Raw genomic sequence first — 22,709 nt, 5'->3', positions numbered from 1 at the left:
AGTCATCTGGTCCTGTGCTTTCTATGACCCCTTCTATTTCTTTAGTGGTTATGGGACTGTTTAGATGATCTAATTGATCCTGATTTAATTTTGGTATTTGGTATCTGTCTAGGAAACTGTCCATTTCCTCCAGATTCTCCAGTTGTGTTGAGTATAGGCTTTTGTAGTAGGATCTGATGATTTTTTGCATTTCTTCAGTTTCTGTTGATATCTCCCTTTTCATTTCTAATTTTGTTAATTTGGATACTTTCTCTCTGCCTTTTGGTCAGCGGGTTTATCTATCTTGTTGATTTTCTCAAAAAACCAGCTCCTGGATTTGTTGATTCTTTCTATGGTTCTTTGTTTCCACTTGACTGATTTCAGCCCTGAGTTTGATGATTTCCTGTCTTCTACTCCTCCTGGGTGAATTGGCTTCTTTTTCTTCCAGGGCTTTCAGGTATGTTGTTAAGCTGCTAGTGTATGCACTCTCCATTTTTTTTTTTTTTGGATGCACTCAGGGCTATGGGTTTTCCTCTGAGCACTGCTTTCATTGTGTCCCAAAGATTTGAGTATGCTGTACCTTCATTTTCATTAAATTCTAAAAAGTCTTTGATTTCTGTCTTTAGTTCTTCTTTGGCCAAGGCGTCATTGAGTAGAGTATTGTTCAGTCTCCATGTGTATGTGGGCTTTCTGTTGTTTTTGGTGCCATTGAAGACCACTCTTACTCCATAGTGATCCAATAGGAGGCATGGGATTAGTTCAATCATTTTATATTTGTTGAGGTCTGTCTTGTGACCAACTATATTGTCGATGTTGAAGAAGGTACCGTGAGGTGCTGAAAAAAAGGTATATTCTTTTGTTTTAGGGTGAAATGTTCTATAAATATCAGTCAAATCCAACTGGTCCAAAAATTCAATTACTTTTATTGTGTCCCTGTTTAGTTTCTGTTTTCCTGATCAGTCCATTTAGGAGAGTGGAGTGTTGAAGTCACCCACAATTATAATGTTAGGTACAATGTGTGCTTTGAGCTTTAGTAAAGTTTCTTTTACGAATGAGGGTGCCCTTGCATTTGGTGCATAGATGTTCAGAATTAAAATTTCTTCTTGGTGGATTTTTCCTTTGACCAACAAGAAGTGTCCTTCTGTGTCTCTTTTGATGACTTTAGGTTGAAAGTCAATTTTATCTGATATTAGAATGGGTACTCTGGCTTATTTCCTGAGATCATTGGCTTGTAAAATTGTCTTCCAGCCTTTTACTCTAAGGTAGTTTTTGTTTTTGACATTTAGGTGTGTTTCCTGTATGCAGCAAAATGTAGGGTCCTGTTTCCTTATCCAGTCTGTTAGTCCGTTGATGTTAAGAGATATTAAGGAATAGTGATTATTACTTCCTGTCATTTCTGATGTTATGTTTATAATTGAGTGGTTATCTTCTTTTGGGTTGATGAAAGAAGGTAACTCTCTTGCGTTTTCCAGGGTGTAGTTTCCCTCCTTGTGTTGGAGTTTTCCTCCTATTATTCTTTGTAGAGCTGGGTTTGTTGAAAGATATTTTGTAAATCTGGTTTTGTCATGGAATATCTTGGTTTCTGCATCTATGGTTACTGAGAGTTTTGCTGGGTATAGTAGTCTTGGCTGACCTTGGTGTTCTCTTAAAGTCTGCATGAGTTCTGCCCAGCATCTTCTAGCTTTCATGGTCTCTGCTGAGAAGTCTGGTGTGATTCTGATAGGGCTTCCTTTATATGTTACTTGACCTTTTTCTCTTACTGCCTTTAATATTCTTTCTTTGTTTAGTGCATTTGGGGTTTTGATTATTATGTGACGGGAGGTATTTCTGCTCAGGTCCAGTCTGTTTGGAGTTCTGTAGGCTTCTTGTATATTCATGGGCATCTCTCTCTTTAAGTTGGGAAAGTTTTCTTCCATAATTTTGTTGAAGATATTTGCTGGCCCTTTGAGTTGTAAATCTTCACTCTCATCTATACATATAATCCTTAGATTTGGTCTTCTTATTGTGTCCTGGAGTTCTTGGATGTTTTGGGTTACAAGCCTTTTGCATTTTGCATTTTCTTTGACCATTGAGTCAATGGTTTCTATGTTATCTTTTGGCATCTGAGATTCTTTCTTTCATCTCTTGTATTCTGTTGTTGATATTTGTATCTATGGCCCCTGATTTCTTCTCAAGGTTTTCTATCTCCAAAGTTGTCTCCCTTTGTGATTTCTTAGTTGTTTCTATTTCTGATTTTAGGTCCTGGATGGTTTTGCTTAGCTCCTTCACTTGCTTGTTTGTGTTTTCTTGTAATTCTTTAAGAGATTTTTGTGTTTCCTCTTTAATGACTTCTGCTGTTTGACTCACTTTCTCCTGCATTTCATTAAGCTTTTTTTTTGTGTGTGTGTGTGCGTGTGTGTGTGTGTGTGTTTCTTCTTTACTGGCTTTTATCTCTCAAGCCTTATTCTCCTGAATTTCTTTAAGTGATTTTTGTGTTTCCATAATATGGGTTTCTAGCTTATTCATGTTCCCCTGTATTTCTTTAAGAGATTCATTTATGTCCTTTTTGTGTTCTTCTAGCAGCATCATGACCAGTGATTTTAAATCCAAATCTTGTTTTTCTGGTGTGTTTGTGTAACCAGGACTTGCTAATGTTGGAAAGTTTGATTCAGACGCTGCCATATTGCCTAGATTTCTGTTAGTAGTATTCCTGCATTTGCCCTTTGCCATCTTGTTATTTCTGCCGTTAGTTGGTCTTGTCTCTGGCTGGTAATTGTGCCTCCTGTGAGGCGGTAGGGCTATTTCTGCAACATTGGATGACTGGGTTTCCCCTGTTACAGTTTGCTGATGTGCTATCCTCCTCTTGGGTGCCCTTGGAGCCCTAGTGTGCCTTGCCCCAGGTTGTCTGTGTGAACCAGGCAGTGCCCGTTTGCTCCTTCAGTGAGTGCTGATGGTCTATGCTGCAGGATCTTTTTTTTTTTTATTCGATATATTTTTTATTTACATTTCAAATGATTTCCCCTTTCCTAGCCTCCCCTCTCCCCGAAAGTCCCGTAAGCCCCCTTCTCTCCCCCCTGTCCTCCCACCCACCCCTTCCCACTTCCCTGTTCTGGTTTTGCTGAATACTGCTTCACCGAGTCTTTCCAGAACAAGGGGCCACTCTTCCTTTCTTCTTGTACCTCATTTGATGTGTAGATGCTGCAGGATCTTTTCCGAGTGCTGGTCACTCTGATGGGCAGCCGATCTCCCAACCAGTTGGAGCACACAAGGCTAGCCTAGCTGTTGAGGCCCTGAGACTAGGCAAAAGCCTGGCAGGCTAAGGCCCAAGCAAAGTTCCCCTCGGGCTATGACTGTTAATTGGTTCTGTCAGGTGGCCAGGATTGGAGTGTGCGCGTGCTCCCCGGAGAGTCTGCTAAGATAACAACCTCCTGACCGGGTTGGCACACAGATGGCCCACTGAGCAGTCCAGAGCCTGGGATCAGTCTAAGTCCTGCTGGGCCTAGACCCCTGTTATATTAGTCTTGGGTTATGCCTGTTAGCCAGCTTTGCCTGCTAGAACTCTCTTGTATCCCATAGTCAAAATGGCAGGCCGGGCAAACAACCTCCTGGCTGGGTTTGCACACCGATGCGCCCCCCCCCCCCCCTGCCGAACAGCCCAGGGCCTGGGTGCAGGCCAACACCCGTCGGGCTTACATCCCCGTGATATTGGCCTTGGGTTGTACCTCAGTCTGTCTGATTACTCTGGTGCCCGAGATCCAAGATGGTGAAGAGACTGTCATAACTGACTGGCGGGAGGCAGATTTCTGATGTGGCTTCTGTGTGGTGAAAGGCGCTGTAAATCTGCCACCGCTTGCAGCCTGGATGGCCAGCGAAGGTCAGTGATAGCGGGCACAAGGCCTGCCTGGACCCTGTCACCTTGGTTCCACTGCTGATGGCCCTTCGGCTGGACCAGCTGCTGCTGCTGCCGCCGCCGCCCAGCAATGAATCCAGTTTGACTCCTTTTATTGGACTGTTCTATTTATTATCTTTTGAAGAGCTCTATTTGTGGGAAAATATTGTGTAGATTTGTTTTTGTCATGGAATACCTTTGCTTCCGAATCTATGATTATTGAGAGTTTTGCTGGGTATAGTAGCCTGGTTTGGCATGTGTGTTCTCTATGACCTCTGCCCAGGAGCCTCTGACTTTCACAGTCTTTGTTGAAAAGTCTGGTGTAATTCTGATAGGCCTGCCTTTATATGTTACTTGTGCCTTTTCCCTTACTACTTTTAATATTTTTTATTTGTTTAGTGCATTTGGTGCTTTGATTATTATGTGATAGGAGGAATTTCTTTTCTGGTCCAATCTATTTGGAGTTCTGTAGGCTTCTTCTATGTTCAAGGGCATCTCTTTATGTTAAGGAACTTTTCTTCTATAATTCTGTTGAAGATATTTACAGCTTTTAGCTGGAAATCTGTGTACTCTTCTATACCTATAATCCTTAGGTTTGGTCTTCTCATTGTGTCCTGGATTTTCTTTATGTTCTGGGTTAGGAGCTTTTTATAATTCTGCAGTTTCTTTCAATGTTGTGTCAATATTTTCTATGGCATCATCTGCACATGAGATTCTCTCTTCTATCTCTTGTATTCTGTTGTTTATGCCCTTTCTGATTTCTTTATATTTTCTACTTCCATTTTTTGATTCAGGATAGTTTTGTTCAGTTTCTTCACTGTTTTGTTTGTGTTTTCCTGAAATTCTTTAATGGATTTTTATGTTTCCTCTTTAAGCGCTTCTACCTGTTTGCCTCTGTTCTTTTGTATTTCTTTAATGTAGTTATTTATGTCCTCCTTAAAGTCCTCTAACAGTATCACAGAATATGACTTTAAATCCAAATCTTATTTTTCCAGTGTGTTGGGGTATCCAGGACTTGTTGTTGTGGGAGAACTGGGTTCGGATGTTGCCATGCCCACTTGGTTTCTGTTGGTAACCTTCTTGCATTTGCCTTTCATCATCTGGTTATCTCTGTTGTTATTTGGTCCCACTGTTTCTGGCTGGAAATTCTCCCTCCTGTGTGCTTGCAAGCCTGTCTCAGAACCCCTGGGAGACCAGCTCTTCCCTGACTCAGAGGGCTGTGGTATATCCTGGTTTGTGGTTGCAGATGGCAACCAGAAGTACCCTGTCCCAGCTGCTCTTCCACTTCTGTGCCCTGTGTGCTCTTGGCCAAACCCACCTTGGGCAGTCAACAGAGAGGAAATAGTGATCTCACTTTCAAATCCAGGAGTCAAAGCACTCCTTGGAGACCAGAATGTCCCTGGTAGGATAGGTACACAGAGGGCTGTGGAACTTCCCAGCTCCTGGGTATAGATGGGGACTGGAATGATCCTGTCCCAGGTGCTCGGCCACTTCTGTGCCCCATATGTTCTTGGTCTGACCTGTCTTTGAAATCTCTGGAGAGAAAACTGAGAACTCCCTGTCTTAATATTCTGGGATTCATATCCACTATGCCTCAAGCTCTCCATGTCAAGATCTAAGTCAGAAACTTGTATCTCCCAGCTTCCTGAGTAGAATAACATGGGAGCCTTTTAATTCTGGATTATAGTTCATTCCAGATACAGTAAAATTGGCTACCAGAAATAGCCACTACAATCCACTCCTTGTCAACTTGACACAAGTAATATCTCATGAACACATGAAACAATAACAAAGTCATGAGTATGCCTAACATGATATAACTATTCCTCATACAATTTGCAAACACACTTGTAAATTTACAATGGGTCACTGTCCCTTGGGAACATTCTTTTAGTGTATCAACTTAAATTCCAATTGACATTAAAGAAATTGGAAGAAAGACAAATACATTCTTAACAACAAAAAAGAAAACAAAATCATTCATAATCATTTCCATCTTGTTTCTGCAACTGCTTATGTTGCCTCAGGGCGTCTACTAAGAGGCACCCTAAGGGATCTCCTGAACTCCAGACATAATCATGCTTACTTCCATTGTGGAAAGGCAATACAATTTCCCGCACAGTAATCTGAATCTTTCACTCCCTCCTCACACTGTTATTCATTTGTTAGCCTGGTTGTTTAAGGGCATTAGAAGCCCAAAATGACCAGAGGGAAGTCTAAGATTTCAGTTCACTGGAATGTATGTTGTGGCTCCTGGGAGGAGCATTCCAGCCTTTTCCCAACTCAAGCAGAGAAATCACAGCTTCTGTCCTTTGGCTGGGTGCAAATATCTGCCTCTGACTCCTTCCACTGCTAGTTGGGTCTTCTGCAGAACAGTCATGATAGGTCCTTTTTTGTGAGTGCTCCATATGCTCAGTAATTGTGTCTGGCCTTGGGTCTTCCCCTTGAGCTGGATCCCGCTTTAGGCCTGTTACTGGACCTTTTTTTCCTCAGGCTCCTCTCCATTTCCATCCCTGCAGTTCTTTCATAGAGGAGCAAATGTGGCTCACCTCTCATCTGATGCCCTGTCTTTCTGCTGGAGGTGGGCTCTACAAGTTCCCTCTCCCCATTGTACTGCATTTAATCCCTTTGCATCCCGAGAGTCTTTCACCTCTCTGATACATTCTGGAGGGTCCCCCAACCTCCTACCTCCCAAGGTTTTCTGCTTCCATTCTTTCTGCTAGCCCTCAGGTCTTCAGTCATTTTCCCCCACCCAATACCAGATCATGTTCACTTTCTCACCCCTGTCCTCTTTCCCTCCCTCATATTTTGCATTTTTTTTCTTCTCCCTCCCAAGTGTGATTCAGGAGTCCTATATTTTTTTACATATTCAGTTATTTGTAGCATCTTTAAACATGTAGGAAAGTGATTTATTATATTACTGTTCCAATTGTTTGGACAATTGGAATCTGTACTGGGATGCAGACTGTTTGCTTTTCCAGATAATAAAACTTAATTTAGAGACCTTCACTTACTATTCTTCCGAGATGGGTGTCACATATCTTAATTGGAATGAAAGTTATAAATATTTTAAGCATCTTTGAAACATGAAAATTATGTTGTGTCCTTTCAATTGATGTGGACTAAATAGATTGAATTCCCAGAGTAAAACAAATGTGTTTAGTCTTTCAGAAAAAAGACGACAGCATAACCATTCTGATGATAAATTATACCTTCCGCCTACCATTTAAAATCTCAATTGAATGATCTCTGTATATACAAGCTTTTTCCACTTTTAAAGTAATATCCCTGATAAATGACAGTTTTGTGTTGCATACAATACTAAAAAAATAAACCTGCCAACTCCCTGGTGGGGACAGACCATGCTCCTGTGTTGTCGCTACCAGTAACTCTGTCCAGCCTACCCCAGCAGCATCTGGCTGAGCTGCTAGTTCTCTCTCTGCCATTGGTGGTCCTACATCACAGTAATCAAGTAAATAAAACCTCTTGAGAATTGTATAATTAACCAATCATCTTTAGTATCAATAAAATCACAATTTACAATGTGCCAAAACAATAATTTCAGAGCCAATTGATAATGATAAAAGCTTTATCCCAATTACTCTAACCTTATGCTATAACTACCTTTGGCTGGATTCAGCCACACTGGCTCACACCCACTTCCATTCTATTTTCTCTTTTTTCCTTCTGTCATGCTCTCTGTCTCTCCAACTCTTAACTCAGCCTTCTTTTTTCCCATTCAACCTCTGGCCTTCTGCTAAGATAATTTAATTAGACAGGGAAAATCCTGCAGACAGGCAAAAAACAAAGAAAGCTTTCAAACACTTTGCCTATAACAAAATTGCTAACTTTATTTCCTTCTATAATAAATGGTTTTGATTATTCATTCCACAAATGAAACTGTAGTTTTTTATACAAAAATTCTATTTACACAACATAAATAAAGTCAATACAAGTAAAATCTGTGTATCAGACATAAACACCCATGAGACAAAATGAAAATGTATTTCCCCACAATAGTCACCACTTCATTTTCAATATATTTGCCTTCATCAAACTCATCCAATGCATGTATGCTTTGATCAACTACACTGTGGAACTTCACTCTGAAGAGCTGATAGATAACAAATATTTCACTTAGAAAGTACTATATGAGAAAACACGGATATCATTCTTCTGGGGTACAAGATCAACTTTTAGAATTCTGCTTTGTTTTGATCATAGTACGAGTGCTTTCAGTAAGATGAAAACCCAAAAACCTCTTAGACATTATATTATATAGATTAGAAGCTTACTTCATCATTTTCATGTTGAACTTTGGATGGACAAAAGTGATAAAACACATAATCAATAGCAAAATATATACCATCTATACACTTGTAAAGCAATTATTGATTTTGACACTATTTATCCATAGTATAAAGAATTTGAGTGGACAGAATTTATAATTCATGTAAAAGGGGCTCAAAGTGGGAAAACACATAGAAATGATGGCTGTGAGGTTCACTAGCCATGAACTTGGCTTATATAAAACAGCAACAAAACCTTGCAATATGGAGGAGAAAATATAAAAAGCTAAAAATGTAGTCACAAGAAGAAGGATATTCTTGGTGGCTCTAGACTCAGGGGAGGTTCTACGGGAAAGAGACATATTACGAATGTGTTGAATGTGCTGCTTGTGTTTGTAGAGAAAGCCAATCATGGAACCACTGGACCAGATGATGAGCACAGAAAACAAGACTTCAGGAAATATTAATAATGCTATGAACAGTAAATCTACTATTTTATCACAATCACAAGAGGAGCAGAAATAAAAATCTCTTGTTTTTGTCATATTATTTTGAGTCATATTGATATGCACAAGCACTGGGAAAATGAAATTTATAGTAATATACTTGACCCAGCAGAGGGATATAGACCAGCCAACATAGTTTGAATATGTGACCTTATGATTCTTAGAACAGAATTTCTGGGAGCTGATGGTGATGGCCAGGTAGATAGTCAAGAGGCACATGGTGCCCAAAGACATGCTTCTGCCAAGTCTTTGAATATACAAAACAAGTTCACAAATAAAATTATGGATGAACCCTTTCATTCCAAAAGCTACGATTGTATAAGGTACACCTTTAGAGAGAATTATCAAGAGGTTGGCTGTAATCAGATGTGTGTGGAGTATATCTGTAGGCTTCAATGTGAATTCATTATAGTAAATAATAAGATAGTGGGATAGAAGAGAAATATTTCCAAGAATTCCAACTATACTTTGTGATAAGAATATTATTCCCACTGTCAAATTTCCCAAGACCATTTTGTTATTTAGGTCCCTTTTCTTTAATTGTGGAAACACCTATTTTTCTGAGTAAAATGGTAATTTCAATGTTTTGTTGTCTAGGAAGTTGGTAGGAGAAAATCATGCGAGTTCAATTAAAAAAAAAACAAATATGGGCATCAGAGCAACATCTTGACACAAATGACATATAGTTTGGCAACCTTAATATATATAACATTCCATATAATTATTCCAGTCTTAAAGGCACATATTTCTGAAGAGGACTCCAAATGATCTCTCTTAGAATATTCAGCATTAATACTACTGCAGTCTACTTGCAGAAAAGGCAATGAAGAGACATTGCAAATAGAGAAGACATTAAATCATACATTTGAAGGATAACTTTAAAAACCATTTATATCAGTAAAGCAGAACCTTCATCACCATCTGCACCAGGAAATAAATCTATATTGAGTACATTTCTAATCTGAAATTTTAGCCTAAATAATTAAATGATATAAGAACAATGTTCACATTCTCCTATGCTTAAGCAATAAAATATTTATTACCTAGCATAAAATTTATTCATCATAAGAATAAAAAGCAAGTTATATAATATTATATTGAAAGAAAGTACTAATTTATGCTTTCCTTCACACACACACACACACACACACACACACACACACACACACAAATGATGCCTAAAATTAAATTTCAAAATGACAATAGTCACTGAAAATGAATAGGAGTTAACTGAAAGTTACATTGAATGGGTCTCAAGGGCTGCTGGTATTTGCCTAATATAGATATTATGGAACAACAGACCCAGATTATGGGCCCCCAAATAAAACATCCTTGAACAATAATGATGGCAATACAATTACAATTTAAAGAACATGGTGTTCACTGAATCTTTTGTAATTAGTTGCAAATTTTACCCTGCTTTATGGTCTCCACACTCTTACAGGAAGCAGGAGAATATCCAGGATGCTTGGCAGCATTGTGCCTCATGGTGTTCCTAGACAGCTCTGTATATATACACAAAGTAAGTGCGTATGTATAGCCTAGCATACTAGATGTTGAAAATCAGGAATGCAATAGGAACACAATGGAAATCTTCCAATTTCAGAAGTGTCAAGATGTTGAGATACTCAGAAAGATGATAAGTTGGAAGTCAAATGCCCCCAATGTTTGAAAAAGAAATGTAATAACTAAAATCATATACAATATATAAATGGAAAAGGTCATAATCAGAAAAGAAAAATCATCTAGCATATTATCTTCAATCTGAAATCCATGGCACATTTTTATTTCCTGATCTCTAGAGTCATTTTGCCAGTTTCCATTACCTGAAAATTGTCTGGAGATGTTATAAAGGATTCAAGATTCTGTTTTGAAGTACTCATTGTGGTCACACATATATCAACTAAGATCATGTATTGTCATTTTTAAGACATACTTTTAAGCTTTATTATGTTCAGATATTTCCTGAGTAATAATTTTAAAACTGGAAACAGAACTGGCAAACACTTTCCTATGGAAATCTTGTTCCTTCCATGATTTACATAAATATCTGATAGAAAAGTTTATCTTACATTTGTTGACAGGAAAATGTCTTAGAAGATGTTTGGTGAATTATTTTCAAATATTAGATCTGTAATGTGTAGTAGGTAGAATTGAGTAATTTTGACAGGAAATGATTCATGTAAGTAATCGCATAGGTTTTTTTTTTTTTTCAAAATACAATTTTTATTTTATGATTCCTCCTAAAATATGCATCTTGTACTCAGTGTCCTAGACAATTAGTATTTTGAAATACATACTCACATTTATTCACTCCTGATTTCTCAAAGACCAAAATTTAAATATACTTACTCTCTGGTTTATATATGAGTAAACTATAAGGACATATAAGTAAATATAAATAAAACAGCACAAATCCTTGTATTATTTAGATGCTTAAACAGCACCCCTCTCTTATGATAGGTTTTTTTTTTAAGACTAAAATGGTAGGAACATTTTAAACATTTTCCATTTCAGTCTTTGAATAGATGATTTATAATTTGGCATTGAATCATGTAAGATAATTCTGATATTTTCTAACTATGTAGTGCTAATTATAATCTAATACTACAGAAATTACCCTCGTCCAAAAAAGGATTTCATGGGTGCAACAGAGGCCCAGGATATTATATTTTATATGTATATGTGTATATACATATTCCAAGGCAAAACAAAAATATTAGTCAACTGAACTTTTGACTGATGTTGCAATGACCTTTAAAACATGAAAGTTAGTATGTAACAAATTAGTATATTACAGAAATTAAGTTACTATTGGGAGAACAATATACTCCAGTCAGTGAACTGCTTGCATTCTCTACATATGGAAGTAAGTGCAAGTTCCAGGATTCACATTAAAGGAACTACTTCTGTCATTGAACACTTGTATTCAAGCAGTAGGGATACATAGCCAAGATTACAGGACCCACTTACCAGCCACCTTAGCCTACTCAGAGGTTTCCAGAGCAGAGATGTAGTCTCTTATAATTTAAAATATAGTTGAATGCTGCCTATGAAATAATTGACATTGTGCTAGGATCACACATATATACATGCAATCAACTAGGCACATAAAAGAGAACAAAGAAGCATGCATATTAGACAAATGAAATGGACATATCAATAAGTTTGTCAAATTATATTTACTGATGTCTATCCTTGATCAAACTTTAGTGATAAATCAAGGTCATAAGAAATCCTAAATACAAGGCAAATATAAAATCAGTATAATATAGGATGCTATGCTTTATAAAATAGAAATATTAATTTAAATTTTTTCCATGGATTTAAATGATGGTTTCTTTGCCTGCCAGCTACAAAGCTTTCAGTGTCAATTGAAGCAATGAAAATCGGAAAACAAATCCAACTGATGAGAATAACACTGCCACAACACTAAACTGAGTGAATAAGAAATGTAATTTATGCTAAATGATTGTTGTACAAGATTGAAAATGGCACACTCTTTCCTTTCAACACATGTTTTAAAGTTCATGAAAGAAATCAGAATCAGCAGTCATCAAAATTTTGTTTTAGGATAGATTCAATAGTCTTTACCCTAGCAACCAGATCATTTCATGATTCAGGTTAGGTGTTTCCTGGAATTTATTATTATCTTTATTTTAAATATTAAATCATTTTCTAACATCTATAATAATTATATAAAACATCATTAACAACTTATGTAAAATATGTAAGAGGAAAATTTTAATGGCCTAATTACTGTAATTCTTAATCACATTAGAAATGATATGAAATCTTCAAAACTCAGGTTCAAAGATTTAGTACATCCTATTAACTATGTGAAAAATTAGTGGAAACTCAGTAAACTGCTTTTGTCAGTTGACCTTACCACAGCTTAGAAACTCTTCCTCTCAACGGAGAGAATTTGCTCTACATATCTTTTAACCTCAGAATTCATTCTGTAGCTTTAAGCACTTACCAAACATCCCTTATTTTCCAGAACTGTCCTCTAACATGAAATACAAATGTTTTCTTTACTCCTGCTCTGTTCCTCAATATATACCTCCTAAAATACTAATAGCCAGCATTGTTGAATAGGAAGGAATCTCAATGCTGTGATAAGCATTGACATTTTCTTGACATCAGGTATCCTGTGACTTATAATCTTCATTTCACCTGCAGGGGCAATGACAATGTTGGCATTGGGATCAAAGAACTCTGAAGTTTTCTTCAGTTGCAAATTAGCAAAAGCAATTATGAGTAACTTGTAAGTGTCTCCAAAGAGACTCTGGAGAAGCTGTTATCTTTTCAATATCTTTGAAGGTTGACCAGGAGGAAACATGCATGTAGCTTCTGTGTCTGATGTGTAAGAGATTTGTAAAGACAGACACTGTCTCAGAGTAAAAGGCTGGAAAAAAAAGTCTTCCAAGCCAATGGTCACAGGAAACAAGCAGAAGTTGTCATCCAAATATCCAATAAAATAGACTATCAACCAAACATTATCAAGCATGATGAGAAAGGACACTTCATATACATCAAGGGGAAAATCCACCAAGAGAAATACTCAGTTCTCAACATCTATGTCCCAAATACAAGAGCATCCACATTCATAAAAGTAACTTAACTAAAGCTCAAAACACACATTGAACCCCATACAATAATAGCAGGAGACTTTAACACCCCACTCTCACCAATGGACAGGTCACTGAAACAGAAACTTAAGAGAGACACAGTGAAACTAAGAGAGGTTATGACCCAAATGGATTTAACAGATATCTACTAAACATTTCACCCTAAAATAAAAGAATACACCTTCTTCTCAGCACCTCATGATTCCTTCTCCAAAACTGACCATATAACTGGTCAGAATAGTACTCCCTACTGATACAACAAGATTGAAATAATAACATGTATCCTTCAAATCAGTATGGCCTAAGACTGGTCTTCAATAACAGCAAAGACTACAGAAAGCTCACATATACGTGGAAACTAAACAAGTTTTTATTCAATGATAAATTGATCAGAGAAGAAATAAGGAAAGAAATTAAAGACTTCCTGGAATTTAATGAAAATGTTGACACATCATACCCAAACTTATAGGACACAATGAAAGCAGTGTTAAGAGGAAAGTTCATAGCACTAAATGCCCTGAAAGAAACTGGAGAGATCTTACACTAACAACTTTACAGCATACCTCAGAGTTCTAGAACAAACAAACAAACAAAAAGCAAACTCACACAAGAGGAGTAGAAGGCAGGAAATAATCAAACTCAAGGCTAAAATCAACTAAATAGAAACAAAGAAAACAATAAAAAAATAAACTACACCAGAAGCTTCCTCTTTGAGAGAATCAACAAGATAGAGAAACCACTAGGTAAACTAACTAAAGGGCAGAATTCAAATTAATGAAATCAGAAATGAAAAGGAAGACAGCAACAGAAATTGAAGAAATTAAAAGGAAAAACAAATCCTACTTTCAAAGCCTATTCTCAACAAAACTGACAAATCTAGATTAAATGGAAGGTTATCCAGAGAGATACCACATCCCAAAATCAAATCAAGTGCAGGTAAAGTTTCTAACCAGATCATATTATACAAGGTCATTTAAAAACCTCCCAATCAAAACAACTTCAAGGCCAGATGGATTTGGTGCAGAATTCTATCAGGCCTGCAAAGAAGACTTGATCAAATTTTCCTCAAACTATTCCATAAAATATAAAGAGAAAGAATACTACCTAAGTCATTTTATGAAGCAACAATTACTCTAATAACTAAACCATACAAGGACCCAACCAAAAAAGAGAACTCCAGACCAATCTCACTTATGATTATTGATACAAATTACTCAATAAAGTTCTTATAAACCAAATCCAAGAACACATTAAAATCATCATTTATGAGGATCAAGTAGGCTTCATCCCAGGTATGCAAGGTTGGTTTAATATAGAAAATCTGTTTACGTAATCCATTACTTAATCAAACTCAAAGAAAAAAAATCACATGAACATCTCCTTAGACAAAGAAATCATATTTGACAAAATACAACACCCCTTCATGTGAAAAGTATTGGGTAAATCAGAATTTGAAGGCTGAAACTAACCTAAACTAAATAAAAGCAATTTTCTGCAAACCAACAGACAACACCAAATTAAATGAAGACATACTTGAATCAATCACACAGAAATCAGACAAGGATGCCCACTCACACCATTTCTATTCAATATAGTACTCTAAGTGCTAGTGAGAACAATAAGACAACAAAAAGTTCAAGGGAAAAGAAATTGGCAAAAAAGATATAAAGGCATCACTATTTCCAGATGATATGATAGTATACATAAGCAACCCCATAAATTCTAATGAAGAACTTCTCCAGCTGATAAACAACTTCAGCAAAGTGGCCAGATATAAAATTAATTCAAATAAATCAGTAACCTTACTATATAAAAATGATTAACAGGATGAGAAAGAAATTAGGGAAACAATTCCCTTCACAATAGTCAGAAATAGTATAAAATATCTTGGGGTTACTCTAACCAAACAAGTGAAAGACCCGTATGACAATATATTCAAGTTTCTCAAGAAAGAAATCAAAGAAGATCTCAAAATATGGAGCGATCACCCATGCTCATGGATAGGCCGAATTAACATAGTAAAAATGGCCATCCTTCCAAAGGCAAACTACAGATTCAATGCAATCCCCATTAAAATCCCAACACAATTCTTCAGAGACATGGAAAGAGCAACTATCAAATTCATCTGGAAAGGTGAAAAGCCCAGAATAGCAAAAACAATACTTAACAGTAAAAATCACTCAAGGGAATCATCATTCCTGACCTCAAGCTTTGCTACAGAGAAATAGTCATAAAAACTGTGTGGTAGCCAGGCAGTGGTGGTGCACGCCTGAAATTCCAGCATTCTGTGAGGCAGAGGCAGGCAGATTTCTGAGTTTGAGGCTAGCCTGGTCTACAGAGTGAGTTCCAGGACAGTCAGGGCTATTCAGAGAAACCCTGTCTTGAAAAAACCAAATCCAACCCCCCCCCCCCAAAAAAAAAACTTCATAGTATTGGTACATAGACACATTGATAAATGGAATAGAGTTGAAGACCCTGAAGACCCACATGCTAAAGAACACTTGATTAATGTAGAACAAGCCAAAAAAATATACAATAGAAAAGAGAAAGCATCTTTGATAAATGGTGCTACTCTAACTGGTTGTCTGTATATAGAAAAAATAAATTAGAGCCATGCTTGTAACCTGCACAAAGCTCAAGTCCAAGTGGATCCAGAATCTCAACATAAATCCATATACACTGAATCTAATAGAAGAGAAAGTGGTAAAGAACGCATTGGCAAAGGGGGAAATTTTTTGAGCTCAAAGTTTTAAAGGCTGTGAAGGAAAAACAGCAAGAACTCATTTGAAAAGCAATTGCTAATTACTAATAACCTGAGACTGTTGAAGTCATTGAGCTTACATATTTAAAGAGAAAATTTTATTATTAAGGAGAAAATCATGCTTTCCTGGTAGAAACAATGATGTGTTCATTGCAATTGGAAGAAACCCCATTTAAATTAAGGAATAAACTGTTGTTTGTAATTCATAATGGACACAATTTTATATAAATCAATATTTTCAGTGTAAGAGAATTTTCACATCTAAATATTTGGCAGCTGTACATCTGGAAGAACATTGTTATCTGCAATGTAAAAGAACATAAACGGTTCCTCAGAAAACTGGGCATGACACTTCTGGAGGACCCTGCTATACCACTCCTGGGCATATACCTAGAGGATTCCCCAGCATACAATAAGGACACACACTCCACTATGTTCATAGCAGCGCTGTCTTTAATAACCAGAAGCTGGAAAGAACCCAGTTGTCCCTCAATGGAAGAATGGATACAAAAAATGTGGTATAGTTACACAATGGAGTACTATTCAGCCATCAAAAACAATGAATTTATGAAATTCGTAGTCAAATGGATGGAGCTGGAGAACATCATACTACGTGATGCAACCCAGTCTCAAAAGATTAATCATGGTGTGCATTCACTGATAAGTGGATATTAGCCTAGAAACGTGGAATACCCCATACATAATCTGCATACTAAACGATGTCCAAGAGGAACAGAGGAGTGGCCGCTGGTTCTGGAAGGACTCTGCAGCAGTATAGGGGAATACCAGAACAGGGAAGTGGGAAGGGGTTGACGGGGGGATAGGGAGTATGGAAGAGGGCTTATGGGACTTTTGAGGAGTGGGGGGGCAGAAAAGGGGAAATCATTTGAAATATAAATAAAAATATATCGAATAAATTTAAAAAATGAAAAAAAAAAGAGTGAAGAAAACCAGTGAACCAATTTCAAAATGTCTATGGACCAGAACAGAATAAAATGAATAAATATATACCCCAAACTCTCTTCATTTTTTAAAGCCATCATAGAAATACGAAGTAAAACAACTTTGATAGTTCATCTCATCCAGTTGAAGATGACTAAAAGGAGCAACACAGCAATTAGAAAACACTGTCTCTTGTTGATGTAGGAAAAAAAAAAATAAACCCTTGTCCACGGCAGATAAGAGTGCAAAATGATGCAAGCACTCTGGAAAACATTATGGAGAATCCTCATAAAGAAAAAAATATGTCCTCCTTACCATGCTGCTTTATTTCACACTTGTATGAACCAAATTTTCTTAATTAGATCTTAATGTACAGATACTTGCCATGTTTATTGTTTGTTGTAGCCACAAATCTAAGGGTTTTGTTTGTGAGTTTGTGTGTGTGTGTGTGTGTGTGTGTGTGTGATTGTGACTCCTACTAATTTCCAAATCTACATTTACAAAACCTCATCAACCTACTTTCCAAATGTGAGCTGAACAAGGACAACACACTAGACATTCTAAACTGCATGTAGTGAGCCAATACTACCCAACCAATATTTACAAAGAATTATAGGTACCCAAGGAACTCTGTGAACAGGAGACTTGGTCTTCATCAGGGACGATCAAAATATTTAGTTGTTCAGTGGTAAAAGTTCATTCTTAAAAACATATACATGTAATCACATACAGACTAAGTCATATCTATAAACATGTATTTATATACATATATATTTGCAATAGCAAATAGTTTGGGAAAGGGCATAAATTTGAAGGAGAATAGGAGTGTAAATGAGAATTTGGAGGGAGGAAAATAAAGGAAAAATGTAATTATATTAGGATCTCAGAAACGAAATCAGAAAATTAAAAGAAAAGCAATATTTTTGGTGTTGAATAAACACATGAAAAATGGCCTATGTTCTTATTAAATCCACTGCCTGAGATAATCATGAAGCAGGAGAATTAAGTAAAAGTGGTGGGAGATAGCATCTTTAGGAACATTGGAAATAAACAGTTACCTCTCACTATTAAAAAGGTATTCAGAACACTGCAAACATTTGAAATATGAGAATCTGGGAGTAATTAGAATGAATATAAACCTATAATCTTTTGACAATGTTTTCAATGACAAATTTCATAATATATGTAATAATAATATTATTATATATGGACCACTACCATTTTCTTAAACTTTGTTTCACACTAGGATTGTTTTACTTATAGATTATAATGAGTTGGGCATATATGAAGTCTAAATTTTTTATAAAATGAGTTATCATATTTTACAGAAGGTAAACTCTAAGTAAGTTTCCTTGAATATGTGTGAAGGTCTGCTTGTGTCTTTAGAAAATTAATCTCAAGGGGTAATAGGCCCAGATCATAGTCTAAGCAAGAAACACTCATGAATCTTAATGTGCTGCCTATTGCGAGCTCATTGCCATGCTCATGCAATTCTTAGAGTGATTTTGTTCTTGCACATTATGATATAGTGATATGCACTCTTTTAAATGAAAAAATCATAAAAAGAAGAAAATACACATCATATAAAGCTTAAACAATCATGGGTGAAACAACATGATTTTTAGATTTTCATGTTGTACCTTCCTGTAGTTTCTGGCTTGCTTAAGACCAAAGCACTCAGAGAAAAATGGAGCTGTCATGTTAGATTCATGGGTAGAGAAAAAAGTAATCATAATCCCTGAAAAATGCTTCAACTTAAAAGTTGCTCAGACTTTTATGATTCCAGAAAATCAGATATCAAGAAAATGGAATGCACCCTGTGCTTCAGAATTGAGCATATACCTATTAATGCTTGCTTTGTGACCTACTACATCATTAGTTTTGAAGAAGGATCCACGAGGTTCTGAGAAGCTATATTCTTTTGTGTTTGGCTGAAATATTCTAGAGGTGTCTGTTAGGTCTATTTGATTCATAATGTCTGTTAATTACAATATTTCTCAGTTTAGTTTTGTCTGGATGCCCTTTCTTTGTCACTTTTACTGTAAGTATCGAGCTTGAATGGTATTGCTTTCATTGGGTATCCAAATAGTACTGGGGTATTACATTTACTAATATATGTTACTGTTAATATTCTTATTTTGTTCTTACTGTTCCATCCAAACTTTTGTATATTCGTGATTATTTAGGTTGAAGAGGTATGGCTCAAACTTTTGCAAAATGGGCCCATAACATTCTGACCTACAAAGCTTGCTATTACATTTGGTATTGATGCGTTGCCCAGATCATTATAAGCTATATAGAGCATCTGCATTCTGACAATGTTGCCTTCTACTCCTACCAGGTAGCACATATGTTTTGTAGTGCTATACATTCAAGATTGTAATCTTCTCCATGGTGTCACTGTTGTCCATTATTGTGGGATGGGCTCTGCAACTCTAACAGCTATATGTTGTTGTATGCCCAATGCTATTGCTTTCCACCATTGTTTGAGGTCTGGGAACTTTTTAGTTCTGATGCCAGTCCCAGGATGTTTCGTTGTATGGCATTAGGTGGCCATGCCATGGGACATTAGGGAATTCTGCTACATGTAGCCAATTTGCTGTTTTCTGTTTCTGTTTAAAATGTCAGTTTTGTTTACAAGATATTGGGGCATATATTACCATATGTCTTGGGCAACGTTGGTATCCGGATCATAGGAGCCAGGGTTGAATATGCATACTAGAGCATTTTGTCCAATTCATTGATTTGCATAGATTTATTATTTTTGTAGTAGCTGTGGGTTGTGTAATTGACTCTATATTGTCAAAATTCTTGTAATCTAACTCTTCTTCATAATCATACTCATAAATCTATTATTCCAGTGCTAGAGATGTATAATTATACTGGTACAGTTATTCTGATAACTGAACAAGTTATTCTGATAAACTGTTTCTAAACATTCTTGTAAAAGTGGTTGTATTAACCTTTGATGTTTTACAGGTGGTATATCTTAGCTGTGAGGTTTTCTACAATGGTCATTGAATATAGCTCTAATATTAAAAGCATTGGTATACAATTTATTAAAACGGCATTTTAGTGTATTTTGCACATGAATATTAGTATTGTTTCCATCTTTGGTGTTTAATATGTAGGTCATGAAGTGATGTGCTGGTTTGGTAGCTGCTCAGAATTAGTTATACGTCCTTTAACCCAATCCATAATTTTAACAATAGTATATTTCTGCCAATAGTGATACCAATGAACAATGTCCAGTATCTCTCATCTGGCCAATAACCTGGTAATTTTCATTTGGTCCCACAATAATGGGGTGGATGGTGCCATTAAAATATTTGAGTTGTCCAACATTTGGTACTGCGGTGGTTCATTTAGTTGAGGGGACACTAGTACTCTTGTTTTCTCTGGCTCCTCTACCTGAATGTGTGGTGCTAGGTATGGTGTTCAGAGCTCCTGTACTTTTTGGTTCACTGGTTGCAGTGCTCCCAGTTGTATTGTTTCCTGATATTCCCTAACATGATCCACAAATATTAAAAGCCACAAGCACAATGGTGCTAATATGCTTGGGACTGTAAGTATATATATGGGAGGCTATAGTAACTATTACTACTCCTGCTATTGCTCACAGAAATGTATACAGGCTAGGTATGCTGAGAAGTTTCCACATTTATGTTACAATTAGTGTTGCTGTTATCCAGTACAATGATCATGAAGTTAGTGCTAATACCAAGGGGATTTCCAGGGTTCCTTAGCTTGTATGATGATGTAGGAACCCAGTCTCACAAATAGTCCAACTGACAAATTTTATTCCTGCCAGCTTCCTATTGGTTATGCTTGTCACTTGTTATTTGGTCACACCAATGTGTTACAAAATTTACCACAAGACTTACAATATAAACAACTATAATTAATACTAGGCACATGTAATAAGACTTTTGTATAAAGTTCTACTAAGACATATATGTGTTATGTGATAACTTCCAGTCTGGATAGTTTTAAATCAGCTTTACCTTGTGCAATCAAGATGGTGTTTCCCTGTCATTGTGTCACTACTTCTGCTGTTTTAAGCCTGTAAACCTTATTCCTGTGAATGAATATATAGTCCCTTATTAGTACTTTTTCTTGTTCCATTGTATAATCTATATCTATGCTATATTTTATTGCCTCTTGTATCAGAGATTGCCTACTCAATCTTGGTCTAATGTTTTGTTCATGTATGCATTTCATTAGTTCTTGTGCAATGGAGCCACTCTTTACTTCTAGCTTAGTTTTGGGGAGGCCATTAAATCTATTGATGTCTTCTGCTGCTTTTGGCTGATAGGCCATGTACTATTCTTATTTTATATTCATAATCTCACAAAAATTTTTAACCTTGCTTCCTGCGATATGTGTTCCTTTCTCAGATTGTAAATATTTGGGATCCCATAATGGGAAATCCAGTCCCATAATGTGAATATGTTTAAAGACTGATTAGGGTGTCATCGGATGTTGGTGGAACCTAATCTAGTGTGTATGTCTACCAAGGTACATTTATATACTCTTTTACATTGCTTTAATGGTCCTATAAATTCTATTTGTAAGGTATGATTGAAATACAGCCTAAGCTCTCTTTCCCTTATAATTGTGTGAGTCTAGTTATATTCCATGGGCAATGTTTGCATCATTAATGATTTTTCATGTTACCTTTAAACTTCTACCTGAAAACCAATGGAATGTGGCATGCATTCCTACAAGTTCCAGAGTCTCGAGTATTTTTAATATTTCTTTGGTGGTAATCTCTGTTTCCATGTTTGTATGTTTGTAGTTTAAGTCTTAACTTGTTGGAGCCTATTTATTCTGCTTTCTAATTTCATTTTAATCCAATTGTTAGACTGGCTAATTTATCATGTCTACATTGGTCACCTTCTTTATTAGTATGGTTATCCATGTGATATACATCACCTTAACTTTTTTTGGTTATATCATGCAATAATATCCAAAATTCCTTGGACCATATATCTTGGCAATTAATTTTTCAGTCACTCATTTTCCATTTTCCTAACCATAGAACTATACCATTGGTTACACATCATGAGTCAGTGAACAAGTGTAATACCTTCTGTTTTTCTTTGAGGCTTTGTCTTAGTGCTGGCATGGCTGCTACTACTCTGTTTTGTGCAGATTTAGCTGTTCCTTGTTCTGTAATCACTATTCCATTCTCTGGTCTGTCAGCTGCCGCATTCCATAAGACGATGTTCTGGCTAGGCAGCAGTGGCACATGCCTTTAATCCCCCAGCACTTGGGAGGCAGAGATAGGAGGATTTCTGAGTTTGAGGTCAGCCTGGTCTTCAGAGTGAGTTTCAGGACAGCCAAGGCTAAACAGAGAAACTCTGTCTCATAAAACCAAAAAAAAAAAAAAAAAACCAAAGCAAAACAAACCCAAGCATATGTGGAGCCATCTGTAATCCAGACCTATTGGCCATTCTCTTTCATTTATTTTGGCAAAGATATTCCAGTTTCTGTACTGTTTTAGGTGCAGACTGTTTAAATACACTATATCATCTGGTTGGAAGTATTGTATAGTTATTGTTGTAACTCTGTTTTACATAAATAAACTGTAAATAAAGAAAATATCTAATAATAAGAAAAGAAAACAAAAAGAAACATAGTAATAGAATTATTCCTAACAATAACAACAACAGCAACAACAATGGAATGCTTTAAAATATTCCATTATATATTCTAGCACTGTTTTCACAG

Source organism: Apodemus sylvaticus, chromosome 23, assembly GCF_947179515.1.
Source record: "Apodemus sylvaticus chromosome 23, mApoSyl1.1, whole genome shotgun sequence".
NCBI lineage: Eukaryota > Metazoa > Chordata > Mammalia > Rodentia > Muridae > Apodemus > Apodemus sylvaticus.
The sequence above is the reverse complement of the archived record's forward strand: the minus strand, read 5'-3'. Positions refer to the sequence as shown.